This window comes from Grampus griseus (genome assembly GCF_964374135.1).
Source record: "Grampus griseus genome assembly, chromosome: 8".
Taxonomy (NCBI): Eukaryota; Metazoa; Chordata; class Mammalia; order Artiodactyla; family Delphinidae; genus Grampus; species Grampus griseus.
Window position 1 is genome coordinate 99,874,005 of NC_139002.1, and position 13,042 is coordinate 99,887,046.

The window sequence follows — 13,042 nt, forward strand, 5'->3', positions numbered from 1 at the left end:
TTCTTTTAAGAGATATTGCATTATCAGTGCTTGTGATGGCTCAAAGCATGATAATTATGTGAGAAAACAGGGACTGATGATTCTGAGCCAGGAAGCGATTTGGAAGACGCAGACTCGTGATGAAAATATTTTAGGATTTACTTTCACCAGCTACTTTGTTTACATTTGCTTTTGTCTGTAGCATGTGAGTGATATGATTTAAAATGTCCACAGAGCTCTTTTAATTTGCATAGAATGATTCTAAGATTAAGTAACGAAATGTGTCAGATTAATTGGTAGCTTCTTTAATCTTAGTGGTCCATAAAATAATGGTGTATCTAAAGTTGGAAGAATCTTAGATTCAAGGGAACAACTGGAACAGATGCTCAAAGATTTGTTAAATGAGCGAATGGAAGTTCACCCTGACTTTTTTCTCCTCCAAAAGGCCCTCATGGCTCCTTCTAAACCTATGCAACAGTGCCACCTGCAGGGAAGGCAGCTCATGATGTCTGGTTTGGTTGTGAAGTCCCCAGAGAAGTCAGTATTTATTTTTCTTCCCTGTGAGGTAGGAGATAGATGGGCCCCTGGGCTGGGCAGCTGGTGTTTGTCTAGTGGAGCAAAATTGAAGCTTTGTTCTCACCCAGACACTCCAAGGACAAAGGTAGTGGCAGAAGCTGAGCTCTGACTGGAATAAAGAGATAAGATGACCACTCCTGAGGTCAAGGAAAACTTCCCTGTCTGCATACGCACAGCAAGGCTCCTTGGGGAACAAAAGGGGAGGGGGTGCCACCCCATAATAAGTGTGGACATGCACCCATAGGCCTCTCCAGTGGGATCCATCTTAGCAAAACGTTGCACATATATGTTGGGGAGAGTCCTAGGACAGGTCAGGTGTGAAAGAGAAACAAGGTAATTGGCCAAATGTAAACAAAGACCCGGAAGGACTGCACTCCTCATTAGAGAGGACGCTCATATCCTTTCTGCCTTGCTTCTGACTTAGACAAACTGTTTCTCTGTGTGCTCTCCCATATGTTATGCTGTGTCTCTAATAATAAACTTTGTACCTGTTTTTACAGTTTTTGCCTCCTTGAAACACTCTTGCTTTCAATGGGGGTAAGAGCCAGGGGAACTTTGCTTCTAGCCTCTAGCCCCTGGTGGTCTAGTGGCTAGGAGTCCTGGTTTTCATCCAGGCTGCCCAGGTTGAATTCCTGGGCAGGGAACTGAGATCTCTTTGGGACTGCTCACTGCTGTCTCTCCAAGATCACCTGTGTGTGTGCCTGTGTATTTGTGGAGGGCGCAGGGGAGGGTCCTAGTCTATGCTGCAGGGGAGCGGGGCAGAGAATGAAGATCTAGAGTCTAAAGCAAAGGTCTGAGCCTTGAGGTATTTTCAGTCTAGCTTGAGAGGCTGTCTTTTCTCCCAGCAGAGATTTTCATCTTCAAGAACCAACTCACTGTCCAAGAAAATCTCTCTTTTTTCTTTTCTTGAAAGTGATATTGTATGCCTTTTATTTCTCTTCTCTGAACACGGGGAAACAAACGGGTGATTTTTCCTTTCTTGTCAAACTTCTCTTTCCCACATATTAATGAACAATGTTTGAGCACCTGTTCAATGCCAGACCCTGCTTTAGGTCCCAGGAGATATGCAGCTGGCAGGAAACACAAGGCCACTGAACTCACGGAGCTGACTTTCTGGCATAGAAGATAGACAATAAACAACAAATAATTGATCATTTCATATTGCAGCAAGTGGTTTAAAGTGATAGTGGTGGGTAAAAACGGAAACTGGGTGGGGAAGGGCAGGGCTTAGAAGCACCACGCTCTGGGATGGCCTCCTAAGGGGGTGACGTCCAAGCTGAGAAAGGATGAGAGCATGCCAGCCACCAGTGCTTCAGTGAAAGGGCATTCCAGGCTAAGGGAACACAAAATGCAAAAGCCCTGATGTGGAAGAGAGCATGGCACCAAACAAGGACAAAGAGGAAGTCATTGTGGCCACACAGGTGGACAGACTTGGGATCTTTTTGAAAAGCACAATGACCAGGAGTTGTTGGTGGACTAGATATGGAGGGTGAAGGAGTAAAGGAAATAGAGGGATCAAAGATAACGTCTAGGATTGGGGGCCTGGGTAGTCAGGTGGATTATGATGCCACTTAATGATGAACAGTTTGCACAGAAAGATGAATTCTGGACGGGTGGCCATGTCAAGTAGGCAAACAGATAACACAATCCTGGACAAGTCAGAGAGGGAGCCAAACAAGGGCTCAGGTTGAACGAAGCCAACAGTCCCGGTGTTAGTCTCCGTTCTGATGTTAGGATGTGCTATCTTGGGTACCACTTCATCACTTCAGCAAACATGTACTGAGCATCCACTGTATGGACTTTTCAGCCATGGATACAGAAAAGGGGGAAGGAATCTTTTCTCCAGGGTACAATTTTTTGGTGGAAGTGGGAGGGTTTAACGGATGAAAAGAAGTAAGAGTGTGAGGAATAAGAATTGTGTGCCGATGGGTAGGGATCACTCATCTTTACTGGAATTTTTTTTTTTTTTCGGTATGCGGGCCTCTCACTGTTGTGGCCTCTCCCGTTGTGGAGCACAGGCTCCGGACGCGCAGGCTCAGCGGCCATGGCTTACGGGCCCAGCCGCTCCGTGGCACGTGGGATCTTCCCGGACCGGGGCACGAACCCGTGTTCCCTGCATCGGCAGGCGGACTCTCAACCACTGCGCCACCAGGGAAGCCCTGGAATATTTCATAATTCTTGTCACCTGGCTGTGCTGAGTTTCCCTGAGTACTTCTGGGGAAGGGGATCAGAATGGCAACATGATATTTTTCTATTTCAACAGGGATAGAATGGGACTTCTTTTACTTTGATTTCTTAGTTATGGAAGAGGAGACTGAATCTCAAAAATGTGTATAAGGCAATGAATGATATTGGGGTCCAGTGACCCATGAGTTGGCAGACTGAGTTGAGGTAGGTTTTTTTGTTTTGTTTCGTTTTGGTTTGGTTTTACCCTGTCATGGCTTGTGAGATTGAGATTCCGGTAAGAGTAGGATGCATTTCTCACATATTTGTCTTTTTGCTTTTATAAAGTCCAAATACTTGTTCCGAATTTGTCTTTGTAATAAGGTGCCATGCGACTAATTTTGCTTTCAAACAATGCAGAATGAGGGAAAAGTAGGTTTTCTACTAAGAATGAGGGCATTTACTAAAAGTAGGAGACGAAGAGTGAGTTTCCCCTTTTCATTTGTGTACTTGGGGTATCCTCTACCCAGGACACTCTAGTTGGGTTGGCACACTTTTTCTGGAAAGGGGCAGATAGCAAATATTTTAGGTTTTGTGAGCCATGCCTTGTAAACCATGATATCTATTGCAACTATTCTGTCATTGTAGCTCAAAAGTAGCAATAGACAGTATGCAAATTAATGAGCATGTCTGTGTTCCAATAACACTTTTTTTTTTATGGACACTGAACTTTGAATTTCACCTAATTTTCATGTGTCATGAAATACTCTTCTTTTGGCTTTGTTTCACCCACTTAGCTTACATAGGCTATAGCTCTACATTATATAATGTATATCTTTGTAGTATAAACTCCTGATGGTTTTCTGGACTATGATGCAAGTGCCTGACTTAAGCTTTTGGTTGCCGATGCATCCACTTCAAAGATGGCTATTTAAAAAAAACACATCACCAGATAGAGTCAGGCCCCATCTCTCATTGACTTAGGTAACTGACCATTTGGCCTCTTTAATTCCTACTCCTAATGTTATAAACTCATCAGTAAAGGGTGTGTCTGCAAAAACCTAGGTCCCCAACCCTGGACCCCAATAAAAGCAGAACCCCAGGCCCGGGCTCCCTTTCTACCTGTGACCTCATCGTGTGGCCCTAGATAGGCTGTGTACCCTCCAGGACCTGTGAGTAAGAACCCTTGTCCTTCAAACTTTCCTGATGGTTATTGCTGAGGGCATCTTGCAATCCTAAGAAAACCCACAATAGTGGGCCAGCCATGACGTTGGTTCTGAAAGGGGAGATGTCTGCGGGAAGCTCTCAGTGGCCCCACGTGGTGCCCCAGGCACTTCTAGCCATAGCCTCACTATAGGTGGGATGAGGGCAGGAAACAATCTTGCTGCAGATCTCATACTTCAATAAAGACTTATTTTTATCCCCACAAAATAAGAGAAGATGGATGTGTTGGTGAACAGAAATGGAGAAACGTCAGAAATTTAAAGCACAATAAATACTTGTAGTAAGACTTTTGGTATTACTATTGCCTTTTTCCAGGTCACCCCAAAATACTAAATTCAAACAATAGTTTGACTTAGGACCAACTGTATTGTGGCAGTGTTCATCTTGCATCTCTGAGCTTAACCTTTTTTGGGGTCCTTCTTCATAGCATTTTATAATATCTAATTTCCATTCTAAACGTATTCTTGGGAAGTGTTTTTGTACAACTGTACTATTATTACCACTTAGTGTTTGCAGAGGAGTGTTTTGGACTTGATACATTTTCATCATAATAATGAGATGTTTACATTACTAGACAGTGTCCCAAATCATTTATATAAGTTATGAGTAGCTACAATAATACCCTTAATCATGCAATAATGTCCCAAAATGGTGAGGACATCTATTACCAGCTAAATTGTTTGAAAAATGTGGTAACATTAGTGTTCTAAAGTAATCGTTTTTGGTTAACTAACATTGTTTTCTTGCTCTATTTAAAACTCTGTATAACTTACATATGTATCTTCTGAATCCAATAACTTCTGCTCCATTGAGTGAATAGAACTTCCTAGACCCTTTAAGATGAAGATAGTTTTTTCCCCAGTGTGTTGAAAGGTAAATGAGAGTCAACAGCCATGAAGGTCATTTCAGACAGCACTCATATGTTATCAACTTCTTAGTTTAAATGTGCAAACCTTCTCATGACATATGAAATAACTTCCATTTAAATTTCTGTGTTCTATCAGGTGTCTGCAGATAGACACTTTTTAACTGTCCTGCAGTACATTCCAAGGAACCAAACACAGACTTTTGAGTTTTGTTGGATATGTAAGTCTTCCTAGTGAGTCCCACAAATCAGTTAGTTTCCGGTTTAACTGTTGGCAGCCTCTTATTAAATGTAGAATTTCAGAAAATACCACAGTTCAGCCACAGATGGTGTATAAGAGCATAGATTGTATAGCTCTTTAGTTTTGTTTTTCTAATTGTAGTTGATTTACAATGTTGTGTTAGTTTTAGGTGTAGAGCAAAGTGATTCAATTATACACACACACACACACATATATATGTATATATATATATATAATTTTTTCAAATTCTTTTCCTTTATAGGTTATTATAAAATATTGAGTACAGTTCCCTGTGCTGTACAGTAGGTCCTTGTTGGTGATCTATTTTATATATAGTAGTGTGTATATGTTAATCCCAAACTCCTAATCTATTGCTATTCCCAGCCCCTTTCACCTTTGGTAAACATAACTTTGTTTTCTATGTCTGTGGGTCTATTTCTGTTTTGTATATAAGTTCATTTGTATCTTAGATTCCACATATAAGTGATATCATATGATATTTGTCTTTCTCTGGTTTATCTCACTTAGTATGATAATCTCTAGGTCCATTCCTGTTGTTGCAAATGGCATTAGTTCATTCTTTTTTATGGCTGAGTAATATTCCATTGTATATATGTACCACATCTCTTTTTTTTTTTTTCCAGTACACGGGTCTCTCACTGTTGTGGCCTCTCCTGTTGCGGAGCACAGGCTCAGCGGCCATGGCTCACGGGCCTAGCCGTTCCGCGGCATGTGGGATCTTCCCGGACCGGGGCATGAACCCGTGTCCCCTGCATTGGCAGGCGGACTCCCAACCACTGCGCCACCAGGGAAGCCCCTACCACATCTTCTTTATCCATTCATCTGTCGATTGATATTTAGGTTACTTCCATGTCTTGGCTAGGACTTCCAAGACAAGTGGTGAGAGTGGACATCCTTGTCTTGTTCCTGATCTTAGAGGAAAGGCTTTCAGCTTTTTACCATTGAGTGTGGTATTAACTGTGGGTTTGTCATATATGGCCTTTATTATGTTGAGGTATGTTTCCTCTATGCCCACTTTCTGGAGAGTTTTTGTCATAAATGGATGTTGAATTTTATCAAAAGCTTTTTCTGCATCTATTTAGGTAATCATACGGCTTTTATTCTTCAATTTGTTAATGTGGTGTATCACACTGACTGATTGGTGGGTATTAAAAAGTCCTTGCATCCCTGGGATAAATCCCACTTGTTCATGGTTTATGACCCTTTTAATGAATTGTTGGATTCAGTTTGCTAGTACTTTGTTGAGGATTTTTGCATCTGTGTTCATCAGTGATATTGGCCTATAATTTGCTTTTTTTGTAGTATCTTTGTCTGGTTTTGGTATCAGGGTGATGGTGGCCTCATAGAATGAGTTCAGAAGTATTCCTTCCTCTGCAACTTTTGGAATAGTTTCAGAAGGATAGATGTTAACTCTTCTCTAAATATTTGATGGAATTCGCCTATGAAGCCATCTGGTCCCAGACTTTTGTTTGTTGGGAGTTTTTAAATCACAGATTCAATTTCAGTACTTGTAATTGGTCTGTTCATATTTTCTATTTCTTCCTAGTTCAGTCTTGGGAGATTGTACCTTTCATTAATTTCTGTTCTGGTCTTCGCAATTTCTTTCCTTCCACTAACTTTGGGTTTTGTTTGTTCTTTCTCTAGTTGCTTTAGGTCTAATGTTAGGTTGTTTATGTGAGATTTTTCTTGTGTCCTGAGGTAAGACTGTATCACTATAAACTTACCTCATAGAACTGCTTTGCTGCATCCTCCCATGGATTTTGGATTGTCATGTTTTCGTTTTCATTTGTCTCTAGGTTCTTTTCTTTTTGGCTGTGCCACGTGGCATGCAGGATCTTAGTTCCCCAACCAGGGACTGAACCCGTGCCCCTGCAGTGGAAGCATGGAGTCTTAACCACTAGACCGCCAAGAAGTCCCTGTCTCTAGATACCTTTAATTTCCTCTTTGACTAGAAGTAAGTTATTTTTTAAAGTGAGGGATGGCTTATAGCATAACGAATCACAGCTTTCTGAAAACTACTAAGTTTGGATGCCTATTTGATGCACAATTCTTAAGCAGCTATAGGAATAGCGTTCCTGAGTATGCATAGGAACTTGCATAGAGTATGCAAGCGGATGGCCAGATTTCTCTCTCATGGAAGAGAGGGCGCACAGGGGAATGATCCAATGGTACATAGTCAGATTCCTGAAAAGACAAAAACACAGAGCACAGATCCTATGTTCATTGTTTCTAAGAAAAGAAGAGTAAATGTTTGTGTATAGATCTTGAGACAGAATGTTCTATTTTTCAGACTCTGTCTTTCAGACAATGATTCATTTATAGTATTATATGCGTGGTGTTACGGATGGTTATGGATACTTGACAATTTCAATCTTCAAAACACACATTGTTATGCAGGCATTTAATTCTTTTAGGAAGTCTTTGAATCCTAACTTTAGGAGTCTTCTGGGTTACCCTTTACTGTGGGTTACCTGCACACTCAAAACCACCATTCTGTACTCTTAATAATATTATTTTTAGGATCCAGGTATCGACTGATGTTGGAATTGAAAGATATTTTACCTTAGTTTGGGTTATAAAATTCTAGACAAAGTTTTAGGGGTTAAACTCTTATTTAAAATGACCCCAGTTAGTGTCCCAATACAAACAATTAAAAAATATAATTTCTGTTCTGGAAGTACTTTAGAAACAGGGTACTTAAAGAAAGCTTCATGACCATTGAGCAATGTTAAGAAATGCTACTTGTAAGTTTCCTTACCTCAGCCATCTTGCAGAATCAATCTCTTTACCCTCTCTTTCGGCCTAGCCTGTTAAATTTTTCTTTGAGTACCAAATCAAAGGCAATTTTTAGAAACTCCTTTTTGGATAAAATGGGAGAAAAAGGAAATACATGCCTTTAGATCTGTTTAGATATCTTTGTTTATGGACTGTTCTTCGGGTTGAGCCTATTTGTTATTTGTGGCATCCACAGATGTGCTGCTCGTATTTCCTTTCAAGGAAAGATGCATTGCCCATCCCAGAACAGCCTCCAGCTGTTAACTCCATTGCTCCTTTAGCCTTTGAGCAGAGATCATACTCTTCTCTTGGGGGTTCCAACCCATGCCTCAGCAAGATTGGAACAAAGGTCTAGCCATTGCTGCCCAACCTGGGACTCCTCTAAAGGGCAATTTTTAGAATCCCTTGTTGGACTGGCACAGATACAGTCACGTCTCAGTCTTTGTCTGATGACTTCGCCTGATCGATTCTTTCTCCCTTTCCTTTCAGAGGAGTTACTCTTCAATAAAAACGGACACTCCTGAGGAGCTGAGTCAAGATGGCACAGCGGGAAGACCCTGAGTTCACCTCCTCTCATGGGCACACCAAAAATGACAACTATTTATAGAGCAACTATTGATGAGAAAGACTGGAATCTACCGGTAAAGATCCTCTACAACTAGAAATATAAAGAAGGAACCACAACAAAACAGGTGTGGTTGGGGGAGGATATGGTATAGTCAAGACCCATATCCCTGAATGGGCAACCCGCAAACAAGAGGATAATTTTACAATTTCAGAGTTCTCCCCAAGGAGCAAGGGGTCTAAGCCCCACATCAGGCTCCCCAACCTGGGGGTCCTGCACTGGGAGGACAAGCCCCCCAGAACACTTGGGTTTGAAGGCCAGTGGGGCTTGATTTTAGGCGACCCAGAGGCTGTGGGAAACAAAGACTCCACTTTTAAAGGGCTTTCACAAGATCTCACACCTTCTAGGACCCAGGGTAGAGCAGTAATTTGAAAGGAGCCTGGGTCAGACTCACCTGCTGAGCTTGGAGAGGCTTCTAGAGAGGCAGGAGGCAACTGGAGCTCACCCTGGGGACATCGGCGCTGGTGGCAGCCACTTTTTGAAGCTTGTTCTATCACATGGACATGGGTGCTGGCAGGGACCATTTTGTAATCTTCCCTCTAGCTTATTAGCCTCAGGACTGCCCAGCCCTGCCCACCAGCCTGTAGGCACCAATACTGGAATGCCTCAGGCTAAGCAACTAGCTGGGTGGGGGGGACACAGCCCCATCCACTAGTAGGCAGGCTGCCTTAAGACCCCTGAACCCACAGCCATCCCTGGGCATGGCTCTGTCCACCACAGAGCCCAGGACCTGGCCCAGTACGCAGGCACTAGACTGGATATCCCAGGGCCCTACAGCCAGAGAGTCTGGGACACAGCTCTGCCCACCAGTAGGCAGCACCAGTCTGGGGACCTGCTGGATCTCAGCCCTACTCACTAGTGGGCTGACACAAGCTTCAGGACACCCTCAACCCTGCAGCCAGCTGTGTCAGGAACTGGCCTCGCCCACCAGGAGGCTGACACTAGATCTGGGAATTCTGGCCCCATAACCACTCAACCCAGAACCTGGCTCTGCCCACCAGTGAGCCAGCACTACCCCAGAGACCCCCAGATTTTCACAGCCAGACTTCTCATGACCTAGCTCAGCCAACCAGCAACTGGCAGCCTCCAGGCAGGCCCTGGCAACCAATCAGACCTGGGACCAGCCATGCCTACAAGACCACTCATAGCCCACCACATCAGAAGGACCCACACAGCCTGCATGACGGGGGCGGGGGGGAATCCCTAGAAGATATAGCTCTGGTGACCAGGGGGCAGTGCACTGCTGGGACACATAGGACATCGCCTACAAAGGGCCACTTCTCCAAGGCTGGGAAATGTAATCAACCTACCATATACATAAAAATAAAAACTGCAAATTAGGCAAAATGAGGAGATATATGAACAGGTTCCAAATGAAGGAGCAAGATAAAACCCCCAAAGAAGAACTAAGTGAAATGGAGATAGGCAATCTAACGGATAAAGAGTTCAAGGTAATGACCATAAAGATGCTCAGGGAACTCGGGAGAAGACTGGGTGAACAGAGTGAGAATGAGAAGTTTTTAATGAAGAGTTATAAAATTTAAGAAGACACAAACAGATGAAGAATACAATAACTGAAATGAAAAATACACTAGAAGGAATCAACAGTAGATTAAATGATACAGAGGAACAGACCAGCAAGCTGGAAGACAGTAGTGGAAATCACTGACGCTGAACAGAACATAGAATGAAAAGAAGTGAGGACAGTTTAAGAGACCTCTGGGCCAACATCAAACATCCTAACATTCACATTATAGGGGTCCCAGAAGGAGGAGAAAGAGGAAAAGGTCTGAGAACGTATTTGAAGACATAATAGCTGAAAACTTCCCTAACCTGGCAAAGCAAACAGTCACCCAAGTCCAGAGAGCACAGAGAGTCCCAAACAGGATTAATCAAAAGAGGTCCACACCAAGACACATTGTAATTAAATGGCAAAAATTAAAGACAAGAGAATATTAAAACCAGCAAGGGAAAAACAAGTCACCTACAAGGGAACTCCCACTAGGCTGTCAGCTGAATTTTCAGCAGAAACTCTGCCAGCCAGAAAGGAGTGGCATGATATAGTTAAAGTGATGAAAGGGAAATGCCTACAACCAAGAAAACTCTACCCAGCAAGGCTCTCATTCAGATTTACAGACAAGCAAAAGCTAAAAGAGTTCAGCATCACCAAACCAGCTTTATAAGAAATATTAAAAGGACTTCTCTAAGCAAAAAAGAAAAGGCCACGACTAGAAACATGAAAATCATGAAAGGAAAAAGCTCATCAGGAAAGGTAAATATACAATACAGGTAGTAAGTCAACCATGTACAAAGGAAGGTTAAAAGACAAAAGTAGTAAAATGATGTCTGCAATAAGCAGTTAAGGGACACACAAAACAAAAAAATGTAAGGTATGGTGTCAAAAACAGTCATCATGAGGAGAGGGTAGTAAAAATGAAGGGTTGTTAAAATGCATTTAAAATTAAGTGATCAGCAACTTAAAATAATCACATATATGTATATAGGTTGCTTTATATTAACCTCATGGTACCCAGAAACCAAAAATATATAATAGATACACAAAAAAGAGAAAGAGTTATTATATATGTTTAACTAAAAGATTCAAACTCATAGAAGCAGACAGTTAAATGGTGGTTGCCAGGACTGGGGGAGGGGAAATGAGGAGTTTTTATTTAACAGGTACAAAGTTTCAGTTTAGGCAAGATGAGTGAGTTCTAGGGCTCTGTTGTACAACATTGTGCCTATAGCTAACAATATTGTATGGTACACTTTTTAAGAGGGTAGATCTCATGTTAAGTTTTTTTACCACAATACAAAATAATCAAACATTTCTGTTCCCAAAGTTGCCGTAAACACTGTTAAGAAATAACATAATACTTTGCAAATCCACAAGGATTAGTATCCAGAATGTATAAAGAATGTCATGCAAATCAACTGAAAAACAAATTCTGCTCAATATGCTATAATAATGTAAATGGGAAAAGAATTTGAAAAAGGATAGATGTATGTGTATATATAACAGAATTCCTTTGTTGTACACCTGAAACTATCACAACATTGTTAATCAACCATACTCCAATATAAAATGAAAAATAAAACAAATTCTGATACAAAATGGACAAAAGCCATCAACAGGGAGTATACAAAAGAGGAAATGTGATAAAAAGCAATCTCATTAGTAATCATGACACAGTTAATTAAAATCCAGAAGCACCCTTTTCCCCTTCCAGACTGGCAAATATTGTTTCCTGAAACCAAGTGTTGGTGAGGGTGTGGAGAAACTCTAGAGGGAGGATAAACAAGTACAATAACTGTATTGAGGAACTGCTAACTATCTAGGAAATAGTAGAATTGTATACTCTGTGTGTGTGCACATATACACGCTCATGCACCCTAGCATTTCCACTCCCTTGGAACTGCACCCTAGAAGGAACACTCATACATACGCAGGAGGAGCTGTGTACAAGGATGTAAAGAGCAACATTATGAAAACTAGCAACTGGTGGCAAGTTAAATGTCCTTCAGCAAAGACTGGACACATAATTTGTGGCATGATCATACAATAAAATATCGAAAGCAATAATGAACAAAGATGTACAAAACAATAGTATATAATATTCATGGCTGCATGATACTTACAGATCCAGAAATTCTATTGTCATACATTTCTGGCCTATAGAACTAGTCCACATCTCAGAAACAAGGAGGAGCAGCCACCCTAGTAGGAGGAAGCCCTTCATTTGGTCAAACCCTGAGCCAAAGCCCACTCAGGAAACAGGAAGTTGTGAGGGGCCAGCTGCTTCCTGAGTTATAGCAGCCGAAGCCATGCTCAGAGGTTGGTAGTTAACCACATTTTGGACAGCATTAGAGAAGGTCCTATTAGCTCAACCTCCTACAGTTTGGTATTTTATGCTCAAAATTGCAGATTAGTGGGACACGTAAGCAAAATGTACCATGTGAGGGTTTCTAGAACTTTGTCATCTTTAGGCCTGTGAAAGTACCGTTACATTGTCATAGAGCTGTTGATTCAGATTTAGGGAGTTGTGGAGGCTTGTAACGGCCCACTCTCTTGTGTAACTGCTTCTCTGTCAGTGTGGTAGAAGCTGTGAATGTGCTGAAATGTCATTCCTGTAATTATGTTACTTTATAGGGCGAAGGGGATTTTTTTTTTCAGTTGACTTTGAGTTAATCAAAATGGAGATGATCTGGGTGGGACTAATCTAATCACACAGGCCCTTTAAAGGCAGAGAGTTTTCTCTAGCTGGTGGCAGCAGTCATCAGAGAGATTTGGGAACGTGAGGAGGATCAGCCCTCTTGCTGGTCTGAAGCTGGAGGGGGCCAGGTGAGAGGACACACAGGCAGCTTTCAGGAGCTGAGAAGCACCTGGTTGAGAGCCAGCAAGGAAAAGGGACCTCAGGTCTATAACCGCAAGGAACTGAATTCAGTCAACATCCTGAATGAGGCTGGAAGCAGATTCAAAGCCAGATCCTGCAGATAAAAGCTCAGCCTGGCCGCCATGTTGATTTTGGCCTCATGGGAACCTAAACAGAGAACCCAGTTGATCCTGCTTGGA